The 20,023-nt window shown below is 44.2% G+C and overlaps 1 protein-coding gene across 23 annotated transcripts in view; it reads left to right on the top strand.

Moving 5' to 3' along the window:
• Nucleotides 1-20,023, top strand: part of TANC2 (tetratricopeptide repeat, ankyrin repeat and coiled-coil containing 2) — a 283,000-nt gene that overhangs the window by 128,745 nt on the left and 134,232 nt on the right. For 2 of the 23 annotated variants that reach the window (XM_040536518.1, XM_040536516.1), the window contains exon 1: nucleotides 6,525-7,147. The exons of 20 other annotated variants lie outside the window; for them this stretch is intronic. The gene's annotated coding sequence lies outside the window, so the exon portion shown is untranslated. Of the gene's footprint in view, nucleotides 1-6,524; nucleotides 7,148-17,343; nucleotides 17,526-20,023 lie in introns of those variants that run through there. One more of the 23 variants, XM_040536517.1, reaches the window with a different exon arrangement.

The raw sequence follows: 20,023 nt of genomic DNA, 5'->3' as shown, positions 1-20,023 counted from the left end.
TCGCTAAGAAAACTTTGAACAAGCTTCTGTATGAAAGTCATCATTTGTTTATTATGGCTTCTACTTTGGTCAAAACCAGTAGTGTTTGCACAATCAGAGTATTTAAAAGAATAGATTGGATTTCCCTCTGATGGAGAAGTCTCTCTGTTCTGAAAATGATCTTTCATTTTAACAAATATTTTCTGCTTTTCCGAGAAATGTCGAGTTTTTGGGAAATTTTATTTCCATTTTGTATTACGGTCTATGCACAATGGAAGCGTTACAGTAATTTTGAACTTTGCTAAAATTTTGAATGCTAAGAGAATACATCAGAAAAACGATAAACTTGTGCAACAAAGTGATTTTTTTTTTCACAGTTTGTTTATATTTTTAAACCGTTTTATGTATCTAATCTCCTGGGATTTGGATTTGAACACCCAAAGATTTTGAAGTAGTTGAATTTTTGAAAGCAGTTGGCATCTAACAGCCATTTAAAAGCCTGATATCTTATTCCTACTGGTAGCAGTCTTGAGAAACTTGCTTCTTGACTAAAATCTGACATACTTCCATGCCCATTTTAAAAAATGACCAGTCAGGGTGCTACATTTATATTGAGAGAAATCTCCAAACCCAATTTTTAGCCACTATAATTTGACCTCTGCTTACAACAGACAAATCTAGTACACTTAGTACCTTTGTTTTCCCTGCCCACTGGTGAAAGGAGAAATTGAAAAGGACTCAGAAGTGTGAGCTAGATCCTGTGGTTTGGTTGAGGACGGTCTGTGTACCCGTGATGATGTGATGCTTCTGTGAAAGACAGGGTGAATAACTTCTTCCACCTGTGTTAAGTTGAACAGAATTTCTGTCCGTAATCAAAATCGCTCCTGTCGCTCTCAAGTTATCTCTGTGTCCTGATGTATGGGTAGAGTCTGATCTGCCATCCAGACTCTCTTGCTAGCAAGTCATTCCTCCTTTATAACATTTTAATCAATAGCGGCATTATCTCTGACAGGTAAATGCACAAAGAGAGAAATTCCTTGGCCGTAGGTGCTGGTAAGAGGGTAGGGCACTGACATGGGTCAATGCCTGCGCTGGGCTAAATATGCAGTCAGTGGAGGGAGTGTAAAATCTAGAGTTGTCTGCTTCCACTCTACATTCAGATAACCCAGTCCCCTAAAATTACAGTCAATGAAGCTTTTAATTTTCATAAGTAATTAGGTTTATTAATGTGCAACATTGCCAGCTTACTTGACATTACACGGAATCAAGCAGTTTGCAAGTACATATGTAGCTTTATGTACGTACACTCACATCTTCCTTTAGGTTTTGAGTTACTTGCAGCAATTTTCTCTTTTGTGGTGTTTTAAAATTAACCAGTTCCATATACCTAGTGTCTTTATCTCATTCAGTGCCTTTCTGCCACCCTCATTTGACTCTAGCCTGTTCTGTGCCGTCCCGTTGTACCTCTGAGCACCGTTACATTTATACAACTGCCCCAACAGTTCCTTGCTGTCCTGTGGGATATGGCAGAGGCTTTGAGCCGTACCCTGTTGTGGAGGGAAGCTCGCTCACCCCCAGAGCTCCCTCCCAGCCCGCTGAGCGAGCCACCTTGGCGTGGAGCTGCCGGCCCCTGGCTTGGCAGCAGGCATCGGCCTCCCCCCGCTTCTCCGCGTGGCACCGGCCCAGCCAAGCAGATTAAGCTCCATATATTTATAATTATCTTTTTTTCCACGTGGAAACAGATCAGACTCCATCTCCCGGCTCAGAAAGCTTTTGTTGGGTTTGGCAGGGCTGCCACTCGGAGAGTTTTACTAGCTCCTCAGAACAGCAGATACTGGAATTGCAGCAGTAGTTTTTGCAGGCAGTACTTCAAAGAAAAGGACGGGGAACCACACGAACTCCCAAGGGGCCAGGCAGTGTCCCTGCTGCCATTCTGCTTGAAATTTGCTTTCCAGCACCGGCGAGGTTATTTTGTAGAACTACGACATAGGCATTCAGCTGGTGAGAAGGCCTAGTCCCTGCCAGACCTGTTTGGAAACTGTATGCATTGAAACGTGTCTTCTGAACATGTGTACACACTGGTATGACACCAAGAAAACGCTGATAAGTCTTATTACTTAAAAGCTAATGAAGAAAAATATTGCCTTTTCTTTTTGTTCGGAGGTCCATTTTGGGGTCACACACAGGAATCTATTGGAAATTGATTGGGAAGATGATTTTCTTGGGCTTCTGTACTTTTCCTTTTCCATCTGTTTTAAATATCCTGTTCCAGCTAGACCCAGTCCAATACAGCATGAAAACACATGGTGATGTTTTGCACGTGCATGTCTTGATGACTTCAGTGGAGCTCCTGAAGTACTTAGAATTCAAAGTGTGTTTCAGTGCGTTGGTGGATTAGCATGATTTTTTAAATTATTAGTTTAATTTACTGTTGATATTGTAAAAGGGAGATGTTTATTTTACATCCTTGTGCAGTCATTATAGGAATTTGTTTGCTTTCATTAAGGTAATGTGTAAAGGAACTGGGAAAGTAGCATTGTTTCACTGGTTGTTATTCAGAGTATTTATCACATTTCTTCAACTATTTCTTATTGTCTGTGCCTCATGTTTAGTATTAATCTGAGAGTTTTGAAAAGCAAAAGAATCCATCAGCTGCAGAAAGAGATGGTTGTTGAATATTTGACCATTTACTATATCAGTAAATTGAAGTTTTTTTTTTTTTTTTTTTTTACTGGTGGACATCAATTGGCAGTTTGTAAAGACCCTCCTCAGTTTTGTTCATTATTTTACAATTAATGCTGTTTCCTTAAAAATACCTTGAAGTTATTATTAGATTTCTGAAGACAAGTTCACAGCCTTGCACTATTTTTTGATGCGTTTCTCCCAATTCCTCTCCTTAATATTCCAGGAGACTTGTGAGTGCTGTTGTAGCACACTCAAAATCTGGTAGAATTGATTTAAATAAATAAATAAAAGTTGGTTCAAGAATCCTCATGTGACTATGGGAGCTTACAGATGAAAGTAAATGGCCATTAGCCTGACAGTAAATGCATGGAGACATTTCCCCAAGTCTTGCTGGCTGGGATTCTGTTTGTTCTTTTACTTTGTCTCGTTCTTATTTCCAGTTGTTAATACTGCACAATAACAGCAGTGATTCCTTTTGGAAAAAGGATGAGGGTTATTCTGGGAAACCAGAGTATTACAAAGAGAGCCTTTTGTCCATCTGACAGTTGCCACATGGATTTTTGAAAGCGACCTTCAGAGCATAGAAAATTGTTGAGAAATTATCCAATTGTAGGGGCTTTTTCATGCTCTTTGCTTCTTACATACATTTGTGTGTGACTAACCCATTCATGTAATAATTTCCATATCTGTGGAGTGGTCGGATAGCGGAATGATACTATTCATTAGATAAAACACTTTGTTGTCTTTATTTATTTTTTTTTCCCCTAAAGATTTGATACCTAAGACCATTTGCAACAAGACTGTACCAAATTCTTGCTTTATACTTTGTGGAGCTCTTCAGAAATGAAGATTTCAATATGAAGCACTTCTCTGGCTGTTCACTAGATGATGCGCTCATGTTTGAGGACTGAAGTATCTTGGGTGGCTCAGGAACTGCACGCATACGTTCCAGTATAGGTAGAGTAGTTGCTGAGATATGCCCCGTGATGCCCTTGAAGACGGGCCACAGTTCATTTAGGGTTTAATTTAACCCTTTAAAAAGGAAAGGAAGCCTGTATAGTACAGAGAAATTGGCCCAGTACAAACTGCAATGCTCTTTATTGATTTTTAATGTCATCTTTTAAAGTTCTTAACTTAGCTGATTTGTACACAGGTTGGCTTTGCTTTCACAGAACAGTTAAAATTTCCCCATTTTTTTAAAAAAACCATCATGTGGCGCGTTAGTTTTCCTTCCAGAGGAACTGGGGCTCCTTGCTGACATTTTGATATCTCTGTTTTCTGTATACAGAGACTTGGCTGGATTCAGAGGTTGATAAATATTCAGTACGGTTACAATTTTTGCTCTGCTGAATGGTATGGTGATTAAGAAAAACTAAGGTCATTGTTGCTCCAAAGGGTGAAGTAATAGTGAGCATAAGTAATCAGCTCTCTCCCTCTCCTGCATGTACAACCTATTGTTCAGCAATGGCTAAGAACGTATTTTAGATCAGCATGTTCAACCTCAGTTGCTGTATTTAATATATTTTTTATAACAACAGTGGTTTATTAGCAAGTGTAACATGAAAAATATATTATAACAAACAAAAAACCCCAGACCTGCCAACCCAGGGTAAGTATGTGGAAGACACCATTTGGATTTTTCTGGAGAGAAATTAGCACTTAAAAGTTATTGTGCTTGCTGCACAAAGAGAGGAACCATTTCCGAAACCGCTGGGTGAAATATTCTACCCCACACCAGCGGCGTGTTTATCAACGGCTCAAAGCCGTGGCTGCAATGAAAATGACGCGACTGCATCGTGCACCTCCATTCAGGAAGGCATCGCTTTCCAGGAGGGTGCTTATAGAGATGAATGTATCTAAGTGCTTTCCTGAATCGAAGCCAAAAATAGTAACTGGGAGGTGTATGAGGTTAAAATTGATGCTGGGCTGCAAGATTCAGCTGCTGATGCTTTATTTCCTCAGCGTGAACCCGCCGCGTGCAAAGCGTTTGCACGAAGCCCTGTGCCACACCTGACTCCTCCCCGGGAAAGGTTTCTAATTTACAGGCTGTATATTTACATGCACAGGGATGATTTTATTCGTCACTGTACGGGGCTATTTTTAATTTTCTCCTTGAATAACAGATTGGGAGCTTCAGAATTCTTTCAGAAAGTGTGTGCGTGAGTCCCCATGCACGGAGGGAGTAGGGGAGTGTTGTTAAGAAATTTAGGAATTAAATCCTGTTTTTTCTAGAAGTCGCTTAGGTATTTAGGTCTGGATTCTCAGAGGCCTCATTCCTCCTGTATGCAGAGTGATGCTTCAGCGTCTTTGAAGACATGGGCCCGAGGAATCAGCTTCGTTGCAAAGCCTCCTACTTTGAAAGCGTTCTCCCTCGTGTTTTGGAAACGGAGGAACTTCCCCTAAGAATGCACTTCACAGAAACAAGTAGGAGCGTTCCTAGTTGTATTTAGGCAATTAATAACATCCTCTTCCCCAACGAAAATGCACACCCTTCAGCTGGATCCTTTAAAGAAGCTGGGAACGGAGTTGCAGGAGGAGGGAGGCTCGCTCAGCCCTGGTGTGGCGATGAACTCACCGGTGCTGGTCCCGATCCAGCCAGGCTGTGGGGACCCCTGGGACACCGTCACCCCCTCGCTGCTCATGCTGGGGGATGGCAGAGCCAGGTCTTCACCCTCTTCCCGTGTCTTCCTTCCCCTCCACTGGGAGCACATGGAGGAACACCGCTTCTTCGTGCGTCTTCAGCAAGTGGTCGAATGGTCGTAGCACTGATTGTCAGTGTGGGACGAAACAAGCCGAGATTTCTGAACTTGAAATCTCTACTTGTTCCTTGTTGAATGGTGGCAAAACCAGATTAATAATCCCAGCCCTCTGGGACTATGTATTCTTTCAAAACTAAGATGCTACCGCAGTTGGGTAAGGATGTGAGAGGTGTCAAAACAGCTGGCCGAGGTGTGGGTGCTGGGGAAGAGCTGTTTGGGCCTGGATGAATTTGTTCAGATAAAATAGGGTAAGAAGTGGAAAGAATTTCTGAAAGTTTGAATTTTGTTTGCTAAGCAGGGACTTGAGAACTATGTGTCAGGTCAGCTTTCGGTGAAATAGTTGCAGCTCTCATGATTCTGGTACCTTGTCTGTCTGAGTGCATGCATTGAGTGGAAGGCATCTGACCATAGTGTAAAACAATGTGATTTTCCTCTCTGAGCTGCAGCACGGAAAGAAACCTCGGTTGTTTGATACCTTGCTGGGGCAGCCGTGTGTCCGGGTTGCCTTTCACTGCCCTGCTTTATCCAGAGATGCTTTAGGGCCCTGCCAGGCTTGGCGGCACAGCAGCGGCTGCGCTGCGGGTTGCTTTGGGGATGTGTTCCCGGCTCCAGAAGGAGTGGCTGGCTCCTGCTCGGTGCCGCTTGGGCGCTCAGCCACCTGATGGTGCTGCAGTTTGGTTCAGCTCCGGGAGCAGCTTACCTGTGCGGAGCTGCGTGGTTGCCGCGGGTCTCGTCGGCACCCTGCTCGGACGCAGGCGTTACTTGGGGTCAGCGCTAGCTCCCTGCTGTTTTCCTCCTCGTTTCAAGCAGACCCTGTGCAAACACTGAAAGTCATCTTGTTCTGCTCGGGTTTGGTACCAGGCTCCCAGTGCAAGCACGCCCTGGATGGAAGCAGCCGTGCCTGCGCTGATTTGCGCTGCCCGCTTCCATCCGGAGGGTGAAGGCGGGATGCAGACGGGGAGAAGGGGATGCTGCAGCTTTAAAGCATCCAAGAGCTTACAGCCTTTTCGTATAAATTGTTCCCAGAATCCATGTCACAACTCCTTATATGGTGCTGCTTTTTTTCTCTGAGTTGCCATGACAACAGCAGCACTGCACCATTCATCAGCTCTGGTCCTGGGCTGCATCGCCAGCCCTTCGCCTTACTCCAAAATGTTCAGGGGAGCATCGGGGAATCATTGACTCCGCTGTTCTGCGCCATTGTTTACCTATCCTTTCAGCAATTTGCTCTAAAAAAAGAGCAAATTAGATTGCGCCGGAGAAAGAAACTGTGTAAAAATACTTCATTTCCCCCCGAGGGAGGCGTACAGCCTACATTTGCTGCAGCCTTCTGGAAGGAGAGGCTCTTTAACGCTGAGAGGCTTAACGAAGAGAGAAGCTGTGCGTCTGGAAGCCTTCCCCAAATCATCCCGCAGCCTGCTCCCCAGGGACGCAGACGATGCCGAAGTGATGTTTGGCAGGGGCAGCAGGCACCGCGGGGAGAGCAGCGCTGTGCTTTTGGGAGCCGAGCTTGACATCAGCAGCGGGAGGTGGCACCTGTAACATCATCCTGACGTTGGGAGCAGCAATATGGAGCTGGCGCTAGGGAGAGGTGGGCACCAAAGCAGGATCCGGCCTGGGCTGCTGCTCCCGTGGCATCGCTACCTGTGAATTAGCAGGCTTTCGCCGGCTTCCTGCTGCAAGGCTGCATGCTCTCAGGTGGCGGGGAGCGAAAACAAAGCCTTGTGAGTATCTGGACAATTTGTCTTGCATGGACTTTGATTTAAATCACGTTAGGCTTTTCCTGGCCTCCTTTAACTCTGCAGAAAATCAATGTAGAACGAGGGACTTGAATGCTTGTAGCTTACGAGGAAGCCATTAGAAGGTTTGTAGTCTAAGTAAAGATTATGCTGCTTTGGTTATTTTTCTTTCAGGTGTTGTTGCAATACTTTTACATAATCCCCAGTTTGTCTGCTTCTTGCAGAGATGTGCAGAATCGCATGCACAAAATGTAAAATGAATGTGCAGTGCAAAAAATTCCACTTTTCCAGTATTGCTGAAATAGAACAGATCTACTGAGGAGTGAGTTGAAAAATAGCCACAGATACCAAGAATGATTTTTTTTTGATCGTAGAACTGCAGGATTGAGATAAGATTTTTCTTCGATATTGCAGAGTGACCACAAATTAGATTTGAGTGGATTATGGATCCCTTATGTGTTGGGAGGCAAAGATCTGCTTCCCGCTAAAAGAGTAAGTTTTAATTTGTGCTACTAGGAAAAATTCCCGATATATAAATAATCGTTTTCAAGGCATAGTTTGAGGAAAGCTGCTTGAGCGCCTGGTGTTCATGCTGCACTTGTTTTCAAGAGGTGTTGTGGTTAAAATTGTTGGTGTCAGTGTAGACTTTTCATCGTTTCCAGGTATTTTTATATCATACTGCTGGCAGTATGTTCACATTTTCTTCTCTTGCTTTCTTTAACTGTCATTTTGTCAGCATGACATTGATCTAAAATTCATGTTTTTCATGTGGGAGTGGAGGTGGGATTGGAGGCCCACTCCTGCTCGCATTTCTGAACCACACAGTGCCGACAAGGACTGAATTATCTGTGAAGTGTGCCATTAGATTCTGTTTTTTTCAGGATGTGTAATGTGTTTTTTTTCTGGCCATCATTCACTTTCCATTTAATTTTCCCTGATGCATGGCAGTCCATGGCTATCTGGAGGTTTAACGCAACAAGAAAACTTACATAATGTCAGGAAGGAAAATTGAATCATCCCTTATAAAAAATGAAGTAGCACACCCACAGGCAACATTTCTTTGTGATTTTGGTGCCTGTGTTTTTAGTCCTGTCTTGTACTCCGGTGTCAAACCTTCCTGCCTCCAGGAGCGAAACCTGCTGGAGAAGAAGGATCCTCTTTCATTTCCAGCGATGTATGCTGGGTATTTGTTTCCTGTTGTGTCAGTTCTTACTATGCTTTTTTCTCGGATGCTTCATCCATTGCTTTTGGACTTGTGGTTTGTTTTGACCAGGCGTACAGTTGTACAGTTAAATGGAAACCAGTTGGGCTTGCACAACTAAAACAGGCGCGTTTTTGTGCACACCTACCTGTGTACCTCTATGGTTAGTAAACAAACACAGTTCTTTAGATGAAATTGGTACGTTTCCCACTTGTTTTTTAGGTCTCCAAACCCATTCCTAACATTTATATAGATAAGTACTGTGTCCATCTGCAGCTCTTTGAATTAAACCCATAGGTGTGTTGATGACTTTTCTGTTGCTGGAGATCTGTCAAACTCATGACACTTCTGCATTCATTTCCTGGTAGTCTGCATGTGGCTTTTATTTTATTTTCAGTGGAGGGAAGGAAAAATTGCCTTAACATATGCATTGGCTGTTGAAAGTCACAAACCAGTTTTAGCACAGATTTTCCAGAATGCTGCTCACAAGGCAAGAACCCTATTCCGACTTCTTTTGACACACGACTGCCTTCCATATTAACAGAACAGAAATCATAATGGAGTTATGCACAAAATCCCACATGCTTTTTTTGATGTTTGCCTTGTGATTGCCTGCCTGCTGGGCTGCAGGACCTTCACAGTGTGCTCCTTCCCAGGATGTTTTGTGCAGAGGATAGGTAAACATGTCATCACAACACTATGGCTGGGAAAAGGCACTAGTAACATTTCATTTCAGGTCTGTTATACATGTTTACACCTTTAGGTTCTCCCTTTGTTTACGTTTAGTGCAGGTAACATTAAAAACAAAACAAACAAAAGAAACCCTACAAACCAAATCCAAAGAAAGGCAGAATAGCCTGAAGCCTCCGTGCCTTTTCGAAAGCTCAGAGCCAGAAGCCTGTCCTTATTTCACACTGGTGCTACACAAAATGGAGCATCTGTCACGATTACACTTCTGCTGCGTGAGAATTTTTACACATAGCTAGAAAGTTTCTGTAACCAGAGGAGGTGGTGTAGGAAGCCTTAATGTGGGGTTGAACCAGGCCATCGTTTTCCTCTTTGCATCTTTCCTCCTCCTGCTCTTAGAAAATTCCCCCAAAGATGTTCTGTGAGCAGAGGGGCCTTCGCAGCACAGCTTTTGAGCAATCCCCACGTCCAGCTGGGCTGGGGGGTTCTTACCCATCCCTACATCTATAACGATGAGCGAACCTGTGTTGTGAACTCTTCTTCCTCTGTCCTGCCCAATTGTGTTGGGTTGGGTTATTTGTCCAAAGACTGACATTGCTTTTGCAAAAGCAATCCGTACCTGCTTGCCTGCGGTCAGGACAGACTTTGGGCAGGCTCGGCATGGCTCGCAGCATTACTGCTAAGCCGCATGTGCGGCTCTGCTCCGTGATGGTGTCCCGCAGTGCCCAGCCATGTGCCGGGTTTTCATCACGGATCCCCAACCCGTGCCCACGATGGACTAAGTTGAGGATTGAGGTTGATCCGTGGCCCTGGACTGCTGCTTTGGCACTTGCTCTGCAGTGACTTCCCTTGGCTGGCTGCTGCTGTTGTGTAATCCCACTCCCAATATGGGACCAATTTAACCGCATGCATGCGATTTGGGGTTGTAGCAAGGATGCCTTTGGCCCAATATTCAAGCCATATTCCTGTATATATGCATACCTGCTGTTGACATAAACCTTCACCAATGGTTCTTGCACCTCAAAATATGCACTAGCATGATCCATCCCTCTCCTGTGCACTCAGCTAGGGAATAATGCACTGGTTGTTACCAGGATACAGCTCATGATGATTTTTCCCCAGTAGATAATGTGTGCACGCGTTTCTAAACCAGCTTCTTTCTTCTTTCAGCATCAGCTTTTTGAATCGTTTAAAAAAAGAGGCCTTTAAATATCTAGCCGGTGGTTGGACTGCAGACACAGCTGCGTGGCCTAACGTTTTGTGTTGACGTGTGCTCCATGTGGAGATGGGCTTTTTTGGCAGCAAGGATGACACGTCCTACAGCTAAATGAAATGAGAAGACAACTTATCTCAAGCTATTTTCACACGATACTTCGACCAAAGGGGACCGGGGGTGGGGAATCCTAATTTCCAACATTTACTTGGTTGTGTACCTTTATTAAACCAGGTATTTAGAGTCCTGAAACGTGCTGTGTTGTAACTGACTGCTGCTTATTACAGCCTGGTAATATTCATCTCAGAAAACTCCTTCATCACATCCCTTGGGATCCACAGGGCTGGTCCCCGTCTGTGCCCGTATGGAGTCGGTAGGGGCTGACGAGGCTGCCTGGGTGTTCCTTTCCTGGGGACTTGGTCCCACCCAGCTGTTAGGAGTGGGGAGCAGCTCAACTGAAGATGGCAGTAGATGTCTGGCTTCACGAGGGATTTGGCAAGGGTCACCGTTGGCTTGGTGCAAGGACTTGGTGTCTAACCATACCTGCAGATGTATGGAGCCTGGTGGCAGGCACTACTTCAGGCCTTGATAGTCAATTCTTTGGGGTTTTTGAAACATCATCATTTCTTTATCCCCTCCTCATAACCATGTTTCTGAATCGGTTGGGTTGTTCAGTTCAGAGGCATGGCCTCTGAACTGCTGGAATGACAATATTTCCTTTTGTTTGGCCCTGGAGAAGGGAGCGCTGCAGCCCAGGACCTGTTGGCACGGCTCTGGAGCAGAGACAACTTCTTGCCGCCCACTGCACACGCGGGCAGGTTGCATAAGGGGGTGAGAATAGCTCCACATTGTCTTCTCAGAAAGGAACTGCTGCTACGCTTTATCTTGTACCATATTCGTTAAAAGTTTATATTTGGACAGGTATAAATACATTGCTGTGCTTTGTGATTGCCAAATACCCAGCTCAGCTGTGAAGTAACCATCCCAACATTGCACACAGGTTTGTTTATACACACGAGGCTAAATTTCTGCTTTCATGTTTGCATCAAAGTGGTACTTAATACATAGCAGTGTAAGCATTATTTCAGTGACTGCACTGTTTCATTACATGATAACCAGGCCTTCAGGACTCAGCTTCACCTCGGGTTTGTTCTAACGCTGCGGTGTCCTTTGATTTGTGTAGTCAAACACCACAAAATTTAAAGCAGAGGAAATATATTGGTCAGCTTTGGTAAACGTGGGCTGGCAGACAGGGACTAAACCCAATGTTTTTCCCTCCCAGTGCGTTACAATTTCCCCCCTGAAGAAAGCAGATGTACGTACCTTTGTTTTCAGCAGTGCGTGTTTGAATATCCTGCTAGTTCATACAGAGGGGAAGGATCTGGGCTGTTGCTTGCTCTTCTTCATTCTTCTCCTTTTGACTGTTCTATTCCTTATTCACAGCATTTCTGTGATTTTTCCCCGTAAATGCAACGTAGACGAGTTTTCTCTACAAGATTCCTGTCTCCTTTATATCTTCAAGAAGCAAAACTTGCTCTTTCTGTTCCATGGTGGCCTCTTTCAGTTCAACAGATAATTAGACAAGTTGTTTACATTCTTTATTTTTTTCTATTAGGATCTCCGTTTTGCTGTTCAATGAGTATATGACTGCAGAGAATGATTGCTGAATGAATCTGAACTGCAACTTTTGTTTGCTTCTGACAACGGTTTGCATTTTTGTTTCAATACATGAAGAAAAAAAACAGCACTAGGCAGTTTGCCTTCTGCAGTTCTTCCTGGGCATGCTTTGAAATTTCTAGAAAGTAGGAAAGGGCCATTAGTTTTGACAGGTAAATAAGCTTGTCCAGCCTTTAATTCATACTGCTGTTGCTCTTATGTAATCTAAAGGAGCTATATCAAGAAGACAGTAAACTCAATCTCTTGCCAAGCTGAGCTTTTAATATAACCACATATCTGTGAACAAAGCAGCTACTTTTTTTTGAAAAAAGAACTAATTATTTAAGATGCAAAGAAAATCCAGCTTCAGTGAAAATAAACATCTGTCTCCCTCCAAAACCAACCCCCCAAACCCACCTGTAAATGAATTATGATAGGCACTGTCATTCTGTATGTTTAATTGTTAAATTAGTATTGGCAATGCTGTTGCTGTTGATGATGGTAATTACGGCAGGCTAGGGCAGCCTTCATGCTGCGATACCTAACCTGAAGTTTTTCAAGCAATGAATGCAAAACCCACGAGGGAATTGCTGCAGCTAAGTGCCAGGACATTGCACCAGCTGACATTAATACAGAGAAAGCCAGCACTAATAGCGGTAAGGGACACGGTAAGGAGCAAAGCAAGGGTTTGATGGTGTCTCAGTAGAGGTTTTGGAGGTTTTGCATTGGATTTCTGTCTCTTTTCCTCTTTTCTGTTTCTGTAAATTTCAAATCTGCTTAGAAGATCTGCAAGAGGACTCTCAAGGCAGCTCGTTGGCTTTCTTACCTCATTGAGATACATCAGGCTCCTCAAATAGGCAGCGGGGCAGAGGAGCGGTGGGGACTTGGGGGCTGGCTGGAAGCTGCAGGCGTTGTCTGGGGGCAACGTGGAAGGTAGGTAGGGAGAAAGGGTAGATGGAAAAAAGCCAGCTTTAACTCAGAGGGGGGAAAAGGGTAAAGGTAAAAATGGGGAGATAAGGGAATGGAAAATCCAGAGAAGATGGGAGGCAGGGAAGAGTTGGAATAAGGCAGCGCTTCTGAGGCAGGTTACGAAATAAGTGCTTGCTCTGGGAGTTGCCTTTGAGGAAAATGGCATGCTAAAGAGCTTGCAGAGGAGCAAGTCTATCTTTGATCCTTCCATTGTAACATCCTATTTAAAAATTTCTATGGCAGGGAGGAGGTTGCTCAGCAGAGGGAGGAGGAGCAGCAGCTCTTCAGCCCTCAGCGCTGCACCAAGCACGGCTCTGGCATTGCAGCCAGATTTTGGTTTTCCTGCTTTCAAAATCTTTTTGGCCTGATGGGCTTGATCCTCATCTGAGGCACACGGGTGGCACATCTGGGTGCATTGCACAGGAGTAGCCAGCTGGCATGCATGCTCGACGGATGGAGCGGTCGTGCAACACCGGTGGTTGTGGTCCCGCGTGTGCAGCGAGCAGAACAGCTTCGGGGGATTCGGCCACTTGCAGGTTGTAGAAGGTTGAAACGTGGAATTTCTCCAAGATTTTTGTTGGAAAGATCAAGCCGAGCTTAGGAGAATGACTTTTTCCAGTTATACGTCAGATCTTTTTACCCTCTCCATCACAGAAGTAAATCTGCATGAGAAAATTGTTTCCTTTATTAAGGAAAGAATCACACAGAATGACAGAATTGTAGGGGTTGGAAGGGACCTCAAGAGATCATCGGGTCCACCCCCCCTGCCAAAGCAGGTTGCCTATAGCAGGCTGCCCAGGTAGGCGTCCAGACGGGCCTTGAATATCTCCAGAGAAGGAGACTCCACAACCTCCCTGGGCAGCCTGTTCCAGGGCTCCGTCACCCTCACCATGAAGAATTTCTTTTGCATGTTGGTGCGGAGCTTCCTGTGATCCTTTTTGTGGCCGTTGCCCCTTGTCCTATCCCCACAAACCACTGAAAAGAGGTTGGCCAAATCCCTCCGTCTCCCACATTTCAGGTATTTATAAACACTGATTAGATCCTCTCTCAGTCTTCTCTTCTCAAGGCTGAACAGACCCAGGTCTCTCAGCCTTTCCTCACAGGGAAGATGCTCCAGGCTCCGTATCATCTTTGTGGCCCTCCACTGGACTCTTTCCAGGAGATCCCTGTCTTTTTTGTACCATGAAGTCAGAAGTCAGATCAGAGTGTTTCTTTCAGGGAGCGGTTTCTGGCCTTGTGTGCTGTGGCTGCCACTTCTTCAGCTTGGAAGTGGGAGCTGAGCAGCGCCTTCCCAGCAAAGTTAATGACATTTTCACTGACAAGGTCTGGGCCTGCTGTGGAGCATCTCGCTGCTGTCACAGGATAAAAGTGCCCCAAAGGTCTGATAGGGATCGCTAAGCCTTGCATCCAGTTACACTGAGAACGTCGCTCATCTGTGCCTGAGGCATCACTGGGAGAGGGAGGTCCGGTCTGTGGGCTCTAACTGCAAATAGTCCCATGGTCATGAGACACTTCAATTAAAGCATTTAGGCATGCTATGTTTCCTTGTTCCTGTTCCTCTGTGGAGGTAGGGGTTGGTGAGCAGTTCATCTCAGCTGCATACAGAAAGTTCTAGAAGCTCATTTCCTTCTAGAAGTACTCAATGAAAAATGTCAAGAGCAAAGAATAAATTGCTGAAAACTAAACGTGGGCAAATGGTAGCAATTTCCTCAGGTAAACAAACAAACATTGTAAACACAGCCTAATACAATTCTTTCTAACGTTTAACAAGTTCAGGTAATTCAGGCTTGTATCACTTTTGCCTCATAGAGAGCTCCATTTTAGCCATACAATAGTTCGTGTAGCTGCTGCCAGCAAAGCAATATGGATCCTAAACAGTTTGATATCAACTGAAGAATTATCTGTGCATGTCATTGTAATTAGAGGTCTGCCTTTATAAGCTAAGCCACCTAAATTAGTTTCAGCATAGCAAAATGTGAATGACTGACACATATATAAAATCAAATCACCTTATCTATTCACATCTTTTATTTTTTTTTAAAATGCTGTTTTCAAGTAATGAATTTATATTGGCCCCTTTGCTGCACAGCCCCAGTTAAAACCAGTGGTGCTGTAGTGAGCAGCTCTGGTCACCTGTGTGCTTTAACACGGGTTTACTTGGGCTGTGAATGGCGAAATATTTTACAGTTTGCCCTTATCTAACTGGTTACGATCTCTCGGTATGATCTTAAGGACATGGTGTGGCAATGAATTAGGCTTTGTTGCTGTGCAGCTTAGCTTTGCTCCCAGCCTTGGCCCCTGCCACATCTGTTCACATTTTTTCTTTTAATTTGGCTATAATTTGATGCCTACCTTTGATCACTCTTGGCTTGTCATAAAATACTTAAATAACACACAAATAGTCATGCTTTCTTGCATCAGTGTCTAGAGTGAATAATTCCTTTTTGCTGTTGTTCTTCAGATCCCTTGCAAGATTAGTCCAGGCTTTACTTTTTTACTGCTATGGTACTAGAGGAGCACAGGAATGCAGGGCAGCCCACTCTTGCACACAGCCGTGGAAGAGGCAGCTGCTACGGGTGTTATAGGTGCAGGCACCACGAAGAGAGAGCAGCAGATCCATGGGTCTGCCTCACGTGGAGGTCGTGGTGGAGGGGTTACAGAAACAGGCAAAATGAGTCATGGCAAAGCAGGAGGACCAGAAGGTACTGGAGGATGCTGAATTGCTCTCTGTGCTGCGTAGCCTCTCATTTATAACTTCCTTAACACCTACTGGCGGAACAGTGGCTGGTAGGGCACAGCTAAGTACCAACAAGGGCTCTAAGGGAGCTGGTGCTCACCTGGATAACAGAATGTATTAGCAGAAGTTCACCTGGGTATTGCTTAGTGGAGTTAGGCTCTGCCAGTCTCTTGGGATTGCTTTGGCACAACCATGGGGTGGTGGTGGGGAACCAAGTCGATGGAGCTCGTTTGGGTTTTCAGAAAACAGAAACCTGGGAAGCGTTTTTTCAAACTGTGGGGCTCATTTGGAGGAAGCTGTGCTGTGAGGTGGTATGAAAGCTCAATGCCTGTTTCAGAAGGTGACAGATAAATTAACGGAAGATAAATTTGTTGGGGGCTTTGGGAGCTAATGCCTAGCTCGGAAAATCCTTGCATTGCAGCATGCTGGAGGCTGCGAAGGTTTGTGACTGTCCCCCTTTGCAAACTCTGCCCTAGGTATCTGGTGTCAACTGCTAGAGACGTGCTGCTGAGCTGGACGAACCGAATGCTCTCATCCTTCTGTGAAGGACAGCAATTTACAAAGTAATAACATTTCTTTAATTCTTCTGTAGCAGCTCAAGCTCTAGAAAAAATGCTGGTGCAGTGAGAAGGTGCAGCAGTGATTCCAAACGCTTGCTGCTTTACTGCAGCTTTGCAGCTACACACTGTGATTCAGCTTTCCTGTAGTCAAATCTCAGTGTAAATACGAATGGAAAGAACGACTGTACAAAACAACAGGGGAAAACATGCTCTATCAAGAAGAGTAGTTTTATTTTGGAAGCAGTTAGGCTATGCTTTCTCATTTCTTCTCTGGGAAGAATCATCAGTTAGAATCTCCTCCCCCCCCCCCCAGTGACTTGACATATCGTTAAGTTGTGTTAAATATTCAGGTAGGTTTCTACAGCCTGACTTTTTCAACACGTATAAGTTAAAAAAAAAACAACCCTAAAACAAAAGTCCCTTGTTGGAGCACTGCAGTGACACATAACATTTGAAGAAGACAGGGGAAAGCATTTGGAGAAAACTCTCAGGTTCTAAGGACTGTTGCTGAATAAGTTTTTTTTTTTTTTCTCTTTTTCTGTCCTACAGTCAACTTCATACAAAAAGAGGAAAATGTATTTGCTTCGGTAGCTTTTTAGTTAGTTTCTGGTTTCTCTCATGCAAGTTTATCTGGAAATCTGAGCATTGTGTTTGGATGATTCAGGCGTTAGGTTTAGAGAACGGTGAAGCGGTTTCTTTCCAAACAGTGAATTAACAGGATTACCCATAATTTGATTAAAGTGACCAAGCTCTTTGCTTCTTTCTTTAGAATAAATAGCCTTTACAGTACATCCAGGTTGTATTTGACAGTTCTGTATAGGGCCGGTGCAATGTTTGAGTCCCTGAATTGCTGAAAAAAGAAGTCTGTGATGGTAAGAGGCTGAATGGGAATAATGGTATCCAGCACTCGTGGTGTGGTGCATTCTCCTCTCATCTGTTTTAAGTTTAACATTTAATGAAATAAAACTGGTGGGAAAAGGGAAGTGAGGGAGGTGAGGAACGTTTTCTTCAGCCATTCTGGTTCTGCCATCCAGGAGAATTCTTTGGTTTGCTGAGCAGAACTTGTGTAGGCTTATAATGCTGACGGCGTGATATCATCCTGTAGTCCCAGGTCGTCATTCACCCCGTTTTTTTAGGTTAACCAAAGTCTGAAACTTGAAAAGGCAACTGAATGCAAGAGAAATGTCTGAAACCTGTCAGTGGGTGAATTGCTTATTTTCCTAACAAGCTGATTTGGGAGGCTGAGGCGAGTGGCACTGGCTTCCTCCTCTTTCATCCTCCCCCCGTCTGCACAGCAGTTTCTACCTTGAGTCACACATGAGGAATTTCTACTAAAAGAGGTAATTTTAAAAGACTTCAGAAGATGCTGAAAAGGAGAATTTTAGATGGGAAATGACGTCGAGAACTACTCCTGTGACACAGCTTTGAGGAGTCAGAACCGATCTCCGAAGTTTAAACGGGGAGATGAAAGCCCCATACCTTGCTCCTGCCTTGTCTGGATGTTAAATAGGTAACTTGCTTCTCCTCAGAGCTATCTCCCCTACGGGGATAAAGGCTTTTTGGCAACCCACATTGCAAATAAATTTATCAACAGGGTAAGAGATTTTTTTGTCTTTTCTGGGAGCTTTAATAGGAGCAACTTTCTTCCTAAAGGCTTGCCAGAGTTTTCGTGGCAGCAGCAGCATCATGGCCCCACGCTGGGATCCTCAGCCCGGTCTCGCTGAAGGCTGAAGCATTGGGGCTGACCAAGGAGAGGGCTGCATTGCTGTCACCCCAGCCTGCTGGGAAGTTTGAGAACAAATTGCTGCTCCATTTACTCTAAATGACAGCAAATAGTTGCATGGTAATAAGAAAAATGGAAGTTGAGCTAAAATTCTGGAAGTGCAGAGTGGATATAAATTAGTATTTTAGGCAACATTATTTTCTGCCTGAGTACCCAAATTATTGCAGATATCTTTGAGCTAGTTGTTATCGAACAGTTCCCACAGAAATCTGTTGGTTTATTTTTTTCTGCATGTAATTACAATACAAGTCTTTCGGAAACAAGTTATTTTTTCCCTTGAAAATTAATTAGGGGTGCCTATTTGTACAGAGGGAGGTTACGATGAATTATTTGTTTTTGAGAGAAGTTGCAATAATTTAAGTAAGACAACTTAAAATTTGATTTCATTTTAGAAAATCATACTCCTTTCTGATGTCATTGAACATCCTCGTGTAATGGTACTGCTGTGGTTTGATCTTCTTTCCCCTGCCTTCTGTAGATGAGCAGAGGGATGTAAATCTTACACATCGCTGATCTGGAGGGCGAGAGAGGCTGGAATAAGTTTCTAGCAGGGCTCTGTGGTCCCCCAGGATCGCCAAACCCATTCCACAGGTTATTCCTCAGTTTTCCAAGAACAGTTTCAGGAGCAAGACTAGGCAGACCTTTCATGTCACAGAGTTCTTACAGTTTAAAGAACATTTTAATTGAGACAGTTTTTGACAGTTGTTTATTTTACCTCTCCTTTTCCCTTGCTGTTCTTCCCTTCCCAGCTTTCTGTGCTCTCTTATGCTTCCTTGCTCTCTTCCCCTTTCCACTTTAATTTCCATCCTTTTCCTTTTTTTCAGAACCTTATCTCCTAAACTAACCGTGTTTTCTGAAAGTTTTGGAACGAGAACAATGTTTCCAGACAGCACATTGTTCTCACTTCTTGTATGCTCTGCCCTGCCCATGATGCTGCGATAGCTGTGTGACGAAAGGAGACAGGCTTTTACACGTAATTTAAAAAGCTTTTATGTTCCCAAATAACAGAATAGAAAAAAGAAAAACAACAAGAACAAAAAAAGTTACTGTTACACAGTGGTGTCTGTAAAATAATGCTGGGTTATCTAAAGAAGGATGTTAGTTTACAATTTCACTATTTCAATCTTGATTTTTTTTTAATCTTTGCCTAAAAATCTTAATTATTGATAGCTGGTTTATTAGTGCCACGGCAGAAATAATCAGGTGGTCTGTCATTGTCTCTTTCTATGACTCTTAGCGAAATAGTCACTGGGGATCAGAGGAGGCATTGCAAGCTACGTATCTCGTGTGTTGGGTGTAGTCCAGCTGTGTTGAGTCTGACAGTTACTCGTTCCAGGAGCTCCGTGGATCAATAGCACTGCAGCACTTAAAACATTTCAGTCCGAGGGAGACTTCAATAAAGTCCACTCTCTGCAGCATTACGTAGTGTTGGGCAGCTTCCAGCACGTGAATCAGCCCTTGGCACGGCGTCTTCGTTATTAAGTAAAGATGGGGAATATCCGATGAAGAGTGGCCGCTTACATCGTCCTAAATGCGAGGTTTGGAAGTTTGCTCTTCAAACCACTGCGCGGGCTCTTCCCGTCACAGACTCAGTTGGGTAATTTTTTGTAATGAGCTGGTGCATTTGGGGGATGGCCTTCTCTCTATACATAATTTATGGGGTAATATTGTGCTCACATGTTTAAGCAATTCAGCCCCTCTTCAGCCGAATCGAGTGCAAGAGATGAGTGTGCAGCAAGCACAGATTTTCATCATTCATGGCAGTCTTTCACCTCCTTCCCTAGCCTTTGATAAAACAAGTGTGTTTTTACACAAATAAAGATAACTTCCCTTCTAGTAGGGCAGAGGAGGGTTCAAAGCATAGCTGAAAGTCAGCAGTTCTTGGTGTGTACGGAGGGGAGAGGACAAAAAGCTGGGCGGCGTTTGAGCCCCGCCATGGAGGAGCAAAGCGAGTGAGCTTCGGCATGTGGCCGCGTTGTGCTTGTATTCCTCCTGAATCCCGTGTGTGTGTCCCAGGAAGCCGTGGTGACTTGTGTCACTGGTCCCAGGAGAGGC

The sequence above is a fragment of the Cygnus olor genome, chromosome 25 (genome assembly GCF_009769625.2).
Source record: "Cygnus olor isolate bCygOlo1 chromosome 25, bCygOlo1.pri.v2, whole genome shotgun sequence".
Classification (NCBI taxonomy): Eukaryota; Metazoa; Chordata; class Aves; order Anseriformes; family Anatidae; genus Cygnus; species Cygnus olor.
This window is presented reverse-complemented; position numbering and strand designations above follow the sequence as displayed.